The 10981-nt window shown below is 39.3% G+C and overlaps 1 protein-coding gene across 2 annotated transcripts in view; it reads left to right on the top strand.

Moving 5' to 3' along the window:
- The first annotated feature begins 8182 nt into the window (after positions 1 to 8182).
- Positions 8183 to 10981, top strand: part of 7B2 (Secretogranin_V domain-containing protein 7B2) — a 46926-nt gene continuing 44127 nt past the window's right edge. The window contains exon 1 of one of the 2 annotated variants that reach the window (XM_070099399.1): positions 8183 to 8270. The gene's annotated coding sequence lies outside the window, so the exon portion shown is untranslated. The remainder of the gene's footprint in view (positions 8271 to 10981) is intronic. The other variant, XM_070099398.1, reaches the window with a different exon arrangement.

Here is a 10981-nt window from a genome sequence, read left to right as displayed (position 1 = left end):
TACTCTTGTATCTTGGGTCAAGATGTTGCAGTTCTGTACAAATCTTCACCTTCAACCAAGGAAAATCTTTATTCAACTTCAGCTCGCATTATTTGACTCAGCCAATAATTCAATGTTTGGTTCAATTTCTGAACTTTAAGCTGAGGTGTGAATTTCTTCAGAATGAGAAACGTGTGTTCACTGTGTTACTGAAGAGTGTATTTTAAGGATACTACAAGAGGTATTACTTGAGCTATTGATGTTGAGTTCAGTTTAGTTTAATAAGTTTATTATGCACCCCATTTCCATCCTGTGGGCGGTAGTCAAAAGATTACAGAGGTACATAATTGGTCCAGGGACTGGACTCCAAAGTTTTGATAACTGAGCAAGTTACAGAGGTAATGAACTTACAATTTACAAAGGTAATGAACTCCAGGTAGTCTGGTCACAATCATGACAAGTTACAAAGGTATTTACAGATTACAGAGGTACGTAATGGGTCCAGGGACTGGGCCCCCAAAGTTTTGATAGCTGAACTAGGTACAAGGGTAATGAACTCAAGTTACAAAAGTAATGAATCCTGTAAGAATGGTTACTTACGTTTATACATGGCTACAATCATGTACAAATTATAGAGTAATGAGCAATTCACACTTCCACACCCGGTCACAACTGTAATGAGTTATTGGTGCAAATATTGATTGTTGTGACACACACACACACACACACACACACACACACACACACACACACACACACACACACACACACACACACACACACACACACACACACACACACAGGAGCTTGGACTGTTGAGTCACTCATTCTTTTGGTGATGTCTTCATAAGGTTTTAGAGATTCCACACATTTGGACATTATTAACCATTCAGTGTTACTGAATTGTTTTATTTTGGAGTTGGTAGCAGCATACACACAGTGACTCCTTTATGTCCAGTGTTCTTTTCAGAATGTGTAATGTGCTGTTCCACCTTATAGGTGTATCATGGATGACACTGTCCTGAAATAAATCTAAGTTTATTCAGGTATACATAAATAGTTGCATAGATTATCATACATAGCAGCATAGTCACTTATCACTTAGAATTGGAAACCTAGGGCGGTGTTACGGCTCGTCCTGGGCTAATGTCAAATCTTGGAGGACAATTGTCCTCAAAGATTTGTTAAGTTATACCATGAATTAAGGAAAGATCCTGGACATCACCTTAGGAAACAGACAAAGCAAATGCGATAGTAAATATTGACAAGGTAGATTATAGTGGAAAAGTGAACATGTTATTAGAAGACTGGGGAAATTACGTTCCTCTTAAAGAGTTTGTCAATGTATTGAGAAAGGCGGGCATCTAACTAAATAAAAATAGGACTTAGAAAACATGTGAGAATGTTGTGAATAAAGTCTGACTTGACACGACAGCATCTGTGAGAGGTAGAAAAAAGGTAGATCTATCAGAGGACTAGTTGACTCTGGCTGGGATCTCTGACATAAAAGAAAAGAGCATTGTGTCAGAAAGGCCAACCCTTGCTGGTTCTTCGAGTTCTTAAAGAGCAGCCAACTTCACCAAAGTAGTGGAAAAGACCGAAGGGATACGAGACGAAATAGCCAACAGTGGTGTCAGTACCGTGATTGATAAACCTAGGTTTGACCCACAAGTAAGGTTAAATAAACTGTCATTTAGGAAAAATAAACAGTATACAACACAACTACCATGCTCTCCTTCATTGCAATTAAGAAAACCTCAGTTTACATGCGTAAATTCTTACTAGGTGATATCAAAGAGATATTCATTTCTTGTATTATGCCAATGAGTTTTGCTGCAGCTTTCTAGAAAAAGCTTCTGAGTTGGCTTACATTTGTGTTGATCTGTGCATTGGTATACACAGTACTAGAAACAGATGTCTTGTGTATTAAGTTGAAGAATGAGGGTTTTGTTGTCTGGAAGCTTATTGAGTGAAAATACAAACAGCAGCCTTTTGTTGAGTTGCTATTGGCTAAAACTTAGGCGATTTACTGTTGTAGACACCTGGTCACAAATTATTGTGACCACGAACAAGTGGTATTTATCAATAACAACATTAGGTGCTTGGTTCTTGTAGGATTGCATGGTCCTGTGGGTTAGAGCGTCATCGGTTTTCGCTCACCATGAGGCGGGCCAAAGCAGCATGGGTTCGAATCCTTGGTTAGTCGTATTGTTATTGATCAGTGCCACTTGTTCGTGGTCACTATATATATTATATATATATATATATATATATTCAGAACAAGCCATATGTGGATGGAAATCTTTAGGTCAAGATCTTTCGCACGCTCGCGCATCGTCAGGAGCTGTGCAATATTGCAAGAGAGCTACCTGTTGTATAGCAACATTGCTTAGCTGCTGACGACGCACGAGAGTGCGAAAGATCTTGAGGTAAAGATTTCTATCGCCTGTTTGAGATTGTTTTTCAATGTATATGTGTCGCTCCGAATAGGTAAAGCTTGCTATTTTGGCTTAAATAGCAACGCTCTTCTTGCCGAATAAGGCAAACGAAAATTTGTGTATACAATTTCGCAAAAATTATTCTGAACCTAACAAAAAATATATTTAATTGGATTAAGCGAAATTCAATTCCGCTTGTTATAATATTAAGTAAGTTTTCTAAGGTTCTTTTGGTACAGAATTAATTTTTACATTAACAAAATTAAAAAATATATATCTAAATGTATAAGATAAATTTTAGAAAGGACTTAATTTTAAATGAGTTCTTGCTAATTGGCTGGCTTTACTTATTCGGCACGACATATAAAAAAATAGACAAATCTTTATTGTAGACGTTTCGCCAACCAGTGTCTTTTATCAATACAAATTCAAGGACAAAAATTAGAAGACAGAAGAAGTATATACAAAAGACGAGGTAACCAGTCCCTCAGCCTTGGAGTTGGTGTGAAGAAGACTGTAGTGGCGAAGATTCTACGGTGTTGTTAACACCAACTCCAAGACTGAGGGACTGTTTACCTCATCGTTTGTATATACTTCTGTCTTCCAATTATGTCCTAGATTTTGTATTGATAGTCACTGGATGGCGAAACGTCTACAATAAAGATACCCAGATGTTGCACATGTGTCTAATTTTCATCTTGTCGGTATTATATACCATTCATGTACAACGACATATATAACAGAGGTCGCTACTTACAAACTTATTCATTGGAGAAACGAACGTTACATGTACTGTATTGTATAATTATTTTCACTATTGTCTTAAAGATTACATGTAAACTTGTCCAGTGATCATTAAAACTTTAAAGATTTACAGTGATTATTAGAACTATTGTAAGATTTACTCTTATTTGAAATTTTTATATATACATGTACTGTTCTTGTTATTACTGTGTGATTATCCTGTCATTCCATTATAGATTGTTATTAATTTGTGATTCTCCTGTCATTCCATTATAGATTGTTATATAGTTATTGTTATTAATTTGTGATTCTCCTGTCATTCCATTATAGATTGTTATATAGTTATTGTTATTAATTTGTGATTCTCCTGTAATTCCATTATAGATTGTTATATAGTTATTGTTATTAATTTGTGATTCTCCTGTCATTCCATTACAGATTGTTATATAGTTATTGTTATTAATTTGTGATTCTCCTGTCATTCCATTACAGATTGTTATATAGTTATTGTTCTCATATTTTACAAAATTTGTATATTTTCAATTAAAACTTTGGAGATACATTTTCTATTTAATTTTACACACTTGTTTGATTAGTATTGAAGAAGATATTTCGAGAGTGTAGGTATGGAAGGAGAGGCTTCCCTGAGTGCCAACCATGGAGAGGCTTCCCCGAGTGCCAACCATGGAGAGGCTTCCCCGAGTGCCAACGATGGAGAAGCCCAAGTGAGGCTTCACACAAATATCTTGGTGTAGCTAACGTAGATGTACAATGTTGATAGATATCTTGCATGTATCGAGTCTGGGACATAGTGTAGGTACCAGGCGATGCTGCCAGAGTTATTTTTTTTATTAACACATTGGCCGTCTCCCACCAAGGTGGGGTGGCCAGAAAAAGAAAAGCTTTCATCATCATTCACTCCATCACTGTCCTGCCAGGCGCGCGCTTACACTACAGTTATAGAACTGCAACATTAACACCCCTCCTCCAGAGTTATTACACTCCTGATATCAAAATAACACGGTTGAAACCAAATCAGGGAACGGGTGGGGTTTGAACCGATGGCAAGTGCGTCCTAAAACTCGCAGGCCAGTGCGTTACCGCACTGGCCTGAGAGTTATTGTTTGCTTATAAGACCCAGCGTGAGGATCGACGTTACTTAAAAATAAATATATTTTTACCAGTGACACTTTAAGCAATGTCTGCTGTATAGTACTTACAGAAAGAATAAAAATGCACAAACCATACCACGGGTGGGGATAGAACCCGCGATTAGAGTGTCTCAAAACTCCAGACCGTCGCGTTAGCCACTGCGACAGTCTGGAGTTTTGAGACTCTGATCGAGGGTTATATCCCCGCCCGTGGTATGGTTTGTTTGCAATCGTGTCATTACGATTTCGTAAGTCATGTTAACGGCTTTGAGGGGACTTGAGGTAGAGTTCGTCACGGCCACGCTAGCTGGAGATTCGTTTGTAAAAACTTGCATTTGTGGTCAGTGGTGCCTATGCTAACCTTCCTATGGTGTAGAAATATACCTAGTTGGACGAATCTTATTATGGCTAGCTGGTCCAGTGGCTAACGCGACGGTCTGGAGTTTTGAGACTCTGATCGAGGGTTCTGTCCTCGCCCGTGGTATGGTTTGTTTGCAATCTTGTCATTACGATTTCGTGAGTCAAAAAATGCACAATACCGTGACTGGAACAATACACAAATAACCCGCATATCAGGAGACTGAAACTTACGACGACGTTTCGGTCCGACTTTGACCATTAACTAGTCACACAGAAGAATGAAGAAAATATAGGAAAGGAGAAGGAGCAAGGAGAGGTAAAGACCACTTTGTCACGAGTGCCTACTGCCTAGGTGGGCTCAACACCCTTCTTTCTCGCTTCACTGTGGCTAGTTAATGGTTCCAGTCGAACCGAAACATCGTCATAAGTTTGTCTATGTGCAGGTTTTTTTTTTTGTATATAGTACCTAGTTTAGTTAGTATGTTGTTGCTTGTTAGATTATACTCTGGTAAGATCCCTGTGGGTGAGCGAGGAAGTGAAGCAAAAATCAGGAAAGGTTAGATTACGTAATGTTTATCGGGAAACTGGACAATTGTTTCCTGACGCGGGTCTTAGACAGGTGACTGAGACTTTTCGTTGGCTTACCAGTCCACGCCTTTAAAAACTGAGGTAAGGTCAGTGCTTGACCCACCAGCGGAGGAGGTTAAGTTGAGGGTCAGCGGTTGTATAGGCACAAAAAAGTAATTTGAAATATAATACTAAGTGTATATAAGCTAGAAATAGTGATTATAATAAAAGAATTTCATAAAAATTCAATTTCCAAACTTAGTTACGCCTAACCCCTACGAATTTAGCGCATAAATTATTTGAGCACTAATAAGAAGAAACATTGAACATCAGGTAAGAAGGAACATTGAACATCAAGTAAGAAGAAACATTGAACATCAGATATACCAGAACATACACACAGGTGTATACTTCTCGGTGTATATACATTAAAACGTTGCTTTAATCTGTGTGTTACTGTATTCTTAACTGGTGGTGAACAGGTCACGTGCAGCCTTAATGGCATCGTGTAGTCGATAGGCTTGAAACCCCATTAATTAACACAATCAATATTAGGTAATGTAAATTTTTAATAGATAAAAATATGGAAACTTATTGTCAGTTTATTATTATTATTATTATTATTATTATTATTATTATTATAATATCGAAACGTTAAACCACCATGATCGTACAGCGCTGAGTTTTATCTGATAATGTTAATATGAGTGAAAAATGAAATAATGGGTTGATTAATACTCTTCGGAGACAAGCCTTGGGTTTATTTTGGTTCTTATACAAACAGTGTGTTTTAAAAAAAAAACCGGAACGGGTGGGTTTTTTTTCAAAACTTCCAGGACAGTGAGTGAACCACTCGGTCAACTGTCTACAATAACCTAACCTTACTTGGCTGCCCTAGATATATATTAGATTTTTAAATTTTTGCCATTGAACTGGCTAGTTTATTGTGCACCCCATATCCATCCTGTGGAGGGTAGCAGGAGAGAATATGGATACACAAAAGGCCCAGGAACTAGACCACAAAAAGGTTAACAGGAGTACATCTGGATTTATATATCCACAGTTCACTTATCTGTTACAAGAAATTTAGGAAATTTGCTTAATATATCTGATATTTTAATTAATTAGATATTTTGAAATATCACATAGGTTAAAATACTGTCTTATCTTTTTATTCCTCAGTAAGTGGATAATTAAGCACATAGTGTTCAAGATAGTGACCATAGGGCTGGCCACATATTTTGAGTTTGGTTTGATCATCGTCTGAGTGTCAGCCAAACTGCCAAGAGTACTGGTAACCAACCTAAGCCTGGCCATTACAGCATCAGAGAGAAAGACGAGGTTTACACTTGCAGGCTGTCTACTGGGTGAACTGAAGGTAGGTCTATGGCCGCTCACCAGGTGGCAGCCCAGGTCTATAGAGACAGCTACCCTAGCAGTAGTTATGGGAAACAGATATGGGATAGGTATACTGTCTACACCCAGGTGATGAGTGTATGAGCACCAGCTGGTGTAGACCTCCCCAGGTACTAATGCTTTGAGCACTAATTGGTGCTGACCTAGCCAGGTGGTAGTTGTATGATCACCAGCTGGTGTAGACCTCACCAGGTGGTGGTATGAGCACCAGCTGGTACGTGGAATGCCCCCTTGTGTTTACTCTCTTCCTGCGCTCTGGCAGGCGGTGATACAGAGTATATATATATGTATGTATGTATTATATATATACATATATATATTTTTTTTCAGCAAACCAGCCGTATCCCACCGAGGCAGGGTGGCCCAAAAAGAAAAACAAAAGTTTCTTTTTAAATTTAGTAATTTATACAGAAGGGGTTACTAGCCCCTTGCTCCCGGCATTTTAGTCGCCTCTTACAACACGCATAGCTTACGGAGGAAGAATTCTGTTCTACTTCCCCATGGAGATAAGAGGAAGTAAACAAGAACAAGAACTAGAAAGAAAACAGCAGAAAACCCAGAGGGGTGTGTATATATATTTGTACATGTATGTGTAGTGTGACCTAAGTGTAAGTAGAAGTAGCAAGACGTACCTGAAATCTTGCATGTTTATGAGACAGAAAAAAAGGACACCAGCAATCCTACCATCATGTAAAACAATTACAGGATTTCGTTTTACACTCACTTGGCAGGACGGTAGTACCTCCCTGGGTGGTTGCTGTCTACCAACCTACTACCATTATATATATATATATATATATATATATATATATATATATATATATATATATATATATATATATATATATATGAAAATTTACTTTAATCTCTATTTAACTATTAAAATATTCATGACTGGTGGTATACATTCTTAATGACTCGTGTAGTGGATAGATTTGAGAGCCAGTGACCAGAGGTGGGAGGGAGAGAGGATGACCCCATTACCGCTACTCTCGGGAAAGCGCTAAATCCCAAGGGGTCATAGTTCCTGGGGAATTAATTATAAAATGGTTATAATCATAAGCATAATTTTTAAAGGGGTGGACCAGTAAGCCAGCACAAGGTCTCGGTCAGATGATCAAAAGCTCCAGTGGTGGGTTAAGAAACCCTTGTCCCGTTTCCTGACAAACCTTACATTACCCTGGGGAATGGTATAGTGTTAAGATTTGATGGAAGAGGATGATAGCTGCAACACCTAGGATCAAGAGCCCTTCAGTGATATCCAGACATTCCCCACCCCTTGTGGGGAGGGGTAGATGGCACACCCTCATGATCAATACAACTGTTGCTATAGCAACCCAGCTGAGCCTGCCCACGCACATTCATATCTGCGCACCATAACGTCACTAATACACTTTTTTAGCTTCAACGCTAAACTTATTTTTCATATTACATGAAAAAAATGGAAATTAAGTTTTTTTACAATGTTATTTATTAAGTAGATTTTCACCTGCACTGTTTCGTGACAAGGTGACGTGTAGTTGATACTTGGTACCAGCGGCCCGTAGAGTTGGCACATTATTGACTACCAGAGAGAGGAGACAGTTCCAGCCAGTGCCACGCAGCTGATATCAAGGTTAGTTAGCAGTATTTTGGCACATTTTGCTCTCGTGCAGTTTTTCTTTACAAAATAGGTCCTTCAGTGTATCTGTACGTAAACGTAGTGATGCTAAGCTTCGAAAAAGGGAGTTAAATGAACGAATCTTGAGTGAAGATCATCCAGGGTGTGGACGACCCTGTAAATTACAACTGCTGCTTTGATCGTCAGTAATAATGTTCGCTGAGGCGGGTGTTGGTCTGTGATTGACACCCGTGTACTGAGACTTCAATTGGTGTACCAGCACTAGTGTATCCAACACAGTCAAGGATCACGCTCTCTTCTACACATCCCTCGGTGTACATTTAGTAAGGTCAGACAGGTCTTTTCAGCTCACAGTAATTTGCTATGTCAAACAGTGTATTTGTTAAGCACTGCAGTTTAAGGGAGGAACGGTAAATATTGCTGTATAATTTGAACAAGTGAGCACCTGGATCTGAACGAGACACACTCCACAATATTGAAGGTACGTCGCAGAAAAAGTTTGTATTGGGACAATGTTTCGCGCTATTGAAGCTAATAAGAACGCGATGGATGACTTTATAAAGCTCCATCAATGGCAGTGTCGCACTTTAAACTTGTCTCCAACATGTATTTTTCCTTCAGCTGAGTAGTCTGAGTGGAAAGTCTGCCAGATGGCAGTGTTGGGGTCACGTGTGTGTACTTACCTTGTGTGTACACATCTGTTCATAGCTCTTGGCCCTGCCTCTTAACTAGGGATGTGTCAAAGTTATCAGTATCAGCGTCGACCTTTGATGCTATAGGTATCAGTGAGTATCAATTAATTTTGATGGTATCAGTATCGACCTAAAATTGAGTATCGGTAAAAAGTTTGATATCATCCCATCCCTACTCTTGAGAACTCGTCTACTCGTCTACCATATCTGCTCTTAAAGCTGTGTATAGTGTTTGTCTCCACTAGAAGGTATTGGAAACTGCTGAAAAAAGTGCAGATGTCTTAGAGGAAACTGGACAAGTATCTCTGCTAGGTGTCAATTCAACCAGGGTGTGATGGATATGTGGGCAGCAATAGCCTGGTTGACTAGGCAAGCACCAGACAAGCCTGGTCCAGGACGGGATTTGGAAGTAGGAAAAGTCTCGAAACTCATCAAAGGTATAACACCTCTTCTAGTTTTTCATACTGCAAAAGTAGTTCCTAACATCCCTTACGTCATCTATGTGTTTGTCACCAGTTGCCCTTCGCGCTCTCTCTATCTCCTATATAAATGTTGGAAGTATCTTGTATGTCGTAATCATGTTTCCGCCTGATCCTCACCTCCAGTGTTGCTAGATCCCTCATGGGAGGTTCCTTGATGCTGGTGAGGGGCTCTTGATTCGAGAAATTGGACCTGCCCTCCAGTTTCTTGGATCGAACCTGATTACCTTCCATTTCGCCAGGCCCTGTGTGACCCCTACGAGTTTATCTCTCCCCTGTGAATATAGTAATAATATTATTGCTTGGATGTGTATGTGTATACATGTGTGTGTATTTGTATGTACTAACCTAACTGGTTGCAGGAGTCGAGTCTCAGCTCTTGGCACCCGCCACTGCTGGCTGCTATTGGTTTCACTCCTAGCTGCATGAGCCCCATCATATCTATTCTTAAAGCTGTGTATGGACTCTGCCTCTACCATTTGAATTTCTAGGTTGTTCCAGTTCCTGTGTGTACTGAGTTGTGTAGGGACGGGAGGGGGGGGGGTCGGGTCTCTTCATCTGGCCCGGTCTCTTAAACCACAATCCCCAGCATTAATATCGGCTCCTAGCCTCCTTGGCCCGTATCATACCTACTCTTGAAACTGTGTGGAGTTTGCCTAATGGCTTGTCTGTGTACTTCGCTGCTGTTTATACATCCTTGGTCTTCTGTCTTGCATTTCAAACAGTATTCTCCGCTGTTATATCTCGAGTATCTTGTACGTTATAAGCTTGTCTCCTCTGGTCAGGTTCCGTTTCTGTTTTTAATTCAGTTCTTTCAACCCCATGACAAAATTTGTTGTAAATCTCTGGAACTTCTCGCGTTTCGGAATAAATTTGACCATATGGGGCTTCCTAGTTGTGCTACATACTTTAGAATAGACCTTGTGTTGTGGGGGGGGGGGGCAATATGATACTTGCTAACCTAGCATATGTTGCAGATGTTATGTGGTTTATGTATACATCTGTGATGTTTACTCCAAAATCTTACTCTTGAAGCTGTATTGTAGCGTTTCATCTCCAAGACTGTACTTTGTTTCTGGTCTTCTCTCCCTATATGTATGTTTTCACATTTTTTGGGGGGATGAGTTTCAATTCTCACTTCTTTGACCACTCTCTCAGCTTCTCCAAGTGTAATTAATCTTTCGTTTTTTTTTTCATTTATTAGCTTTACGTTATCATAAACAATATTTTGCATTCGGTTTTCTCTGTCAGATTATTTGATTACATTTAAAATATTAATAATCCTAGTACTGATCCTTGGGTAACCTCACTTGTTGGTCTTCCCATCCTCAGTCTTCCAACCATGCCATCAACAACTGTCTTGTGTTCACTAAGTATACCTTCATCCACCGTTTATCTTTGCCTTGTACTTCTGCTTCCTTTTCAAATTTATGAATCAGTATATAATGGAGTATTATGTCAAATGTGCAATTGACTCAAATTATTGTCTTTCTTGTTTCATCTCTGTTGTTCGACCATAAATCTCTTGTGGCTT

The sequence above is a fragment of the Cherax quadricarinatus genome, chromosome 67, assembly GCF_038502225.1.
Source record: "Cherax quadricarinatus isolate ZL_2023a chromosome 67, ASM3850222v1, whole genome shotgun sequence".
In the NCBI taxonomy this organism is placed as follows: Eukaryota; Metazoa; Arthropoda; class Malacostraca; order Decapoda; family Parastacidae; genus Cherax; species Cherax quadricarinatus.
This window is presented reverse-complemented; position numbering and strand designations above follow the sequence as displayed.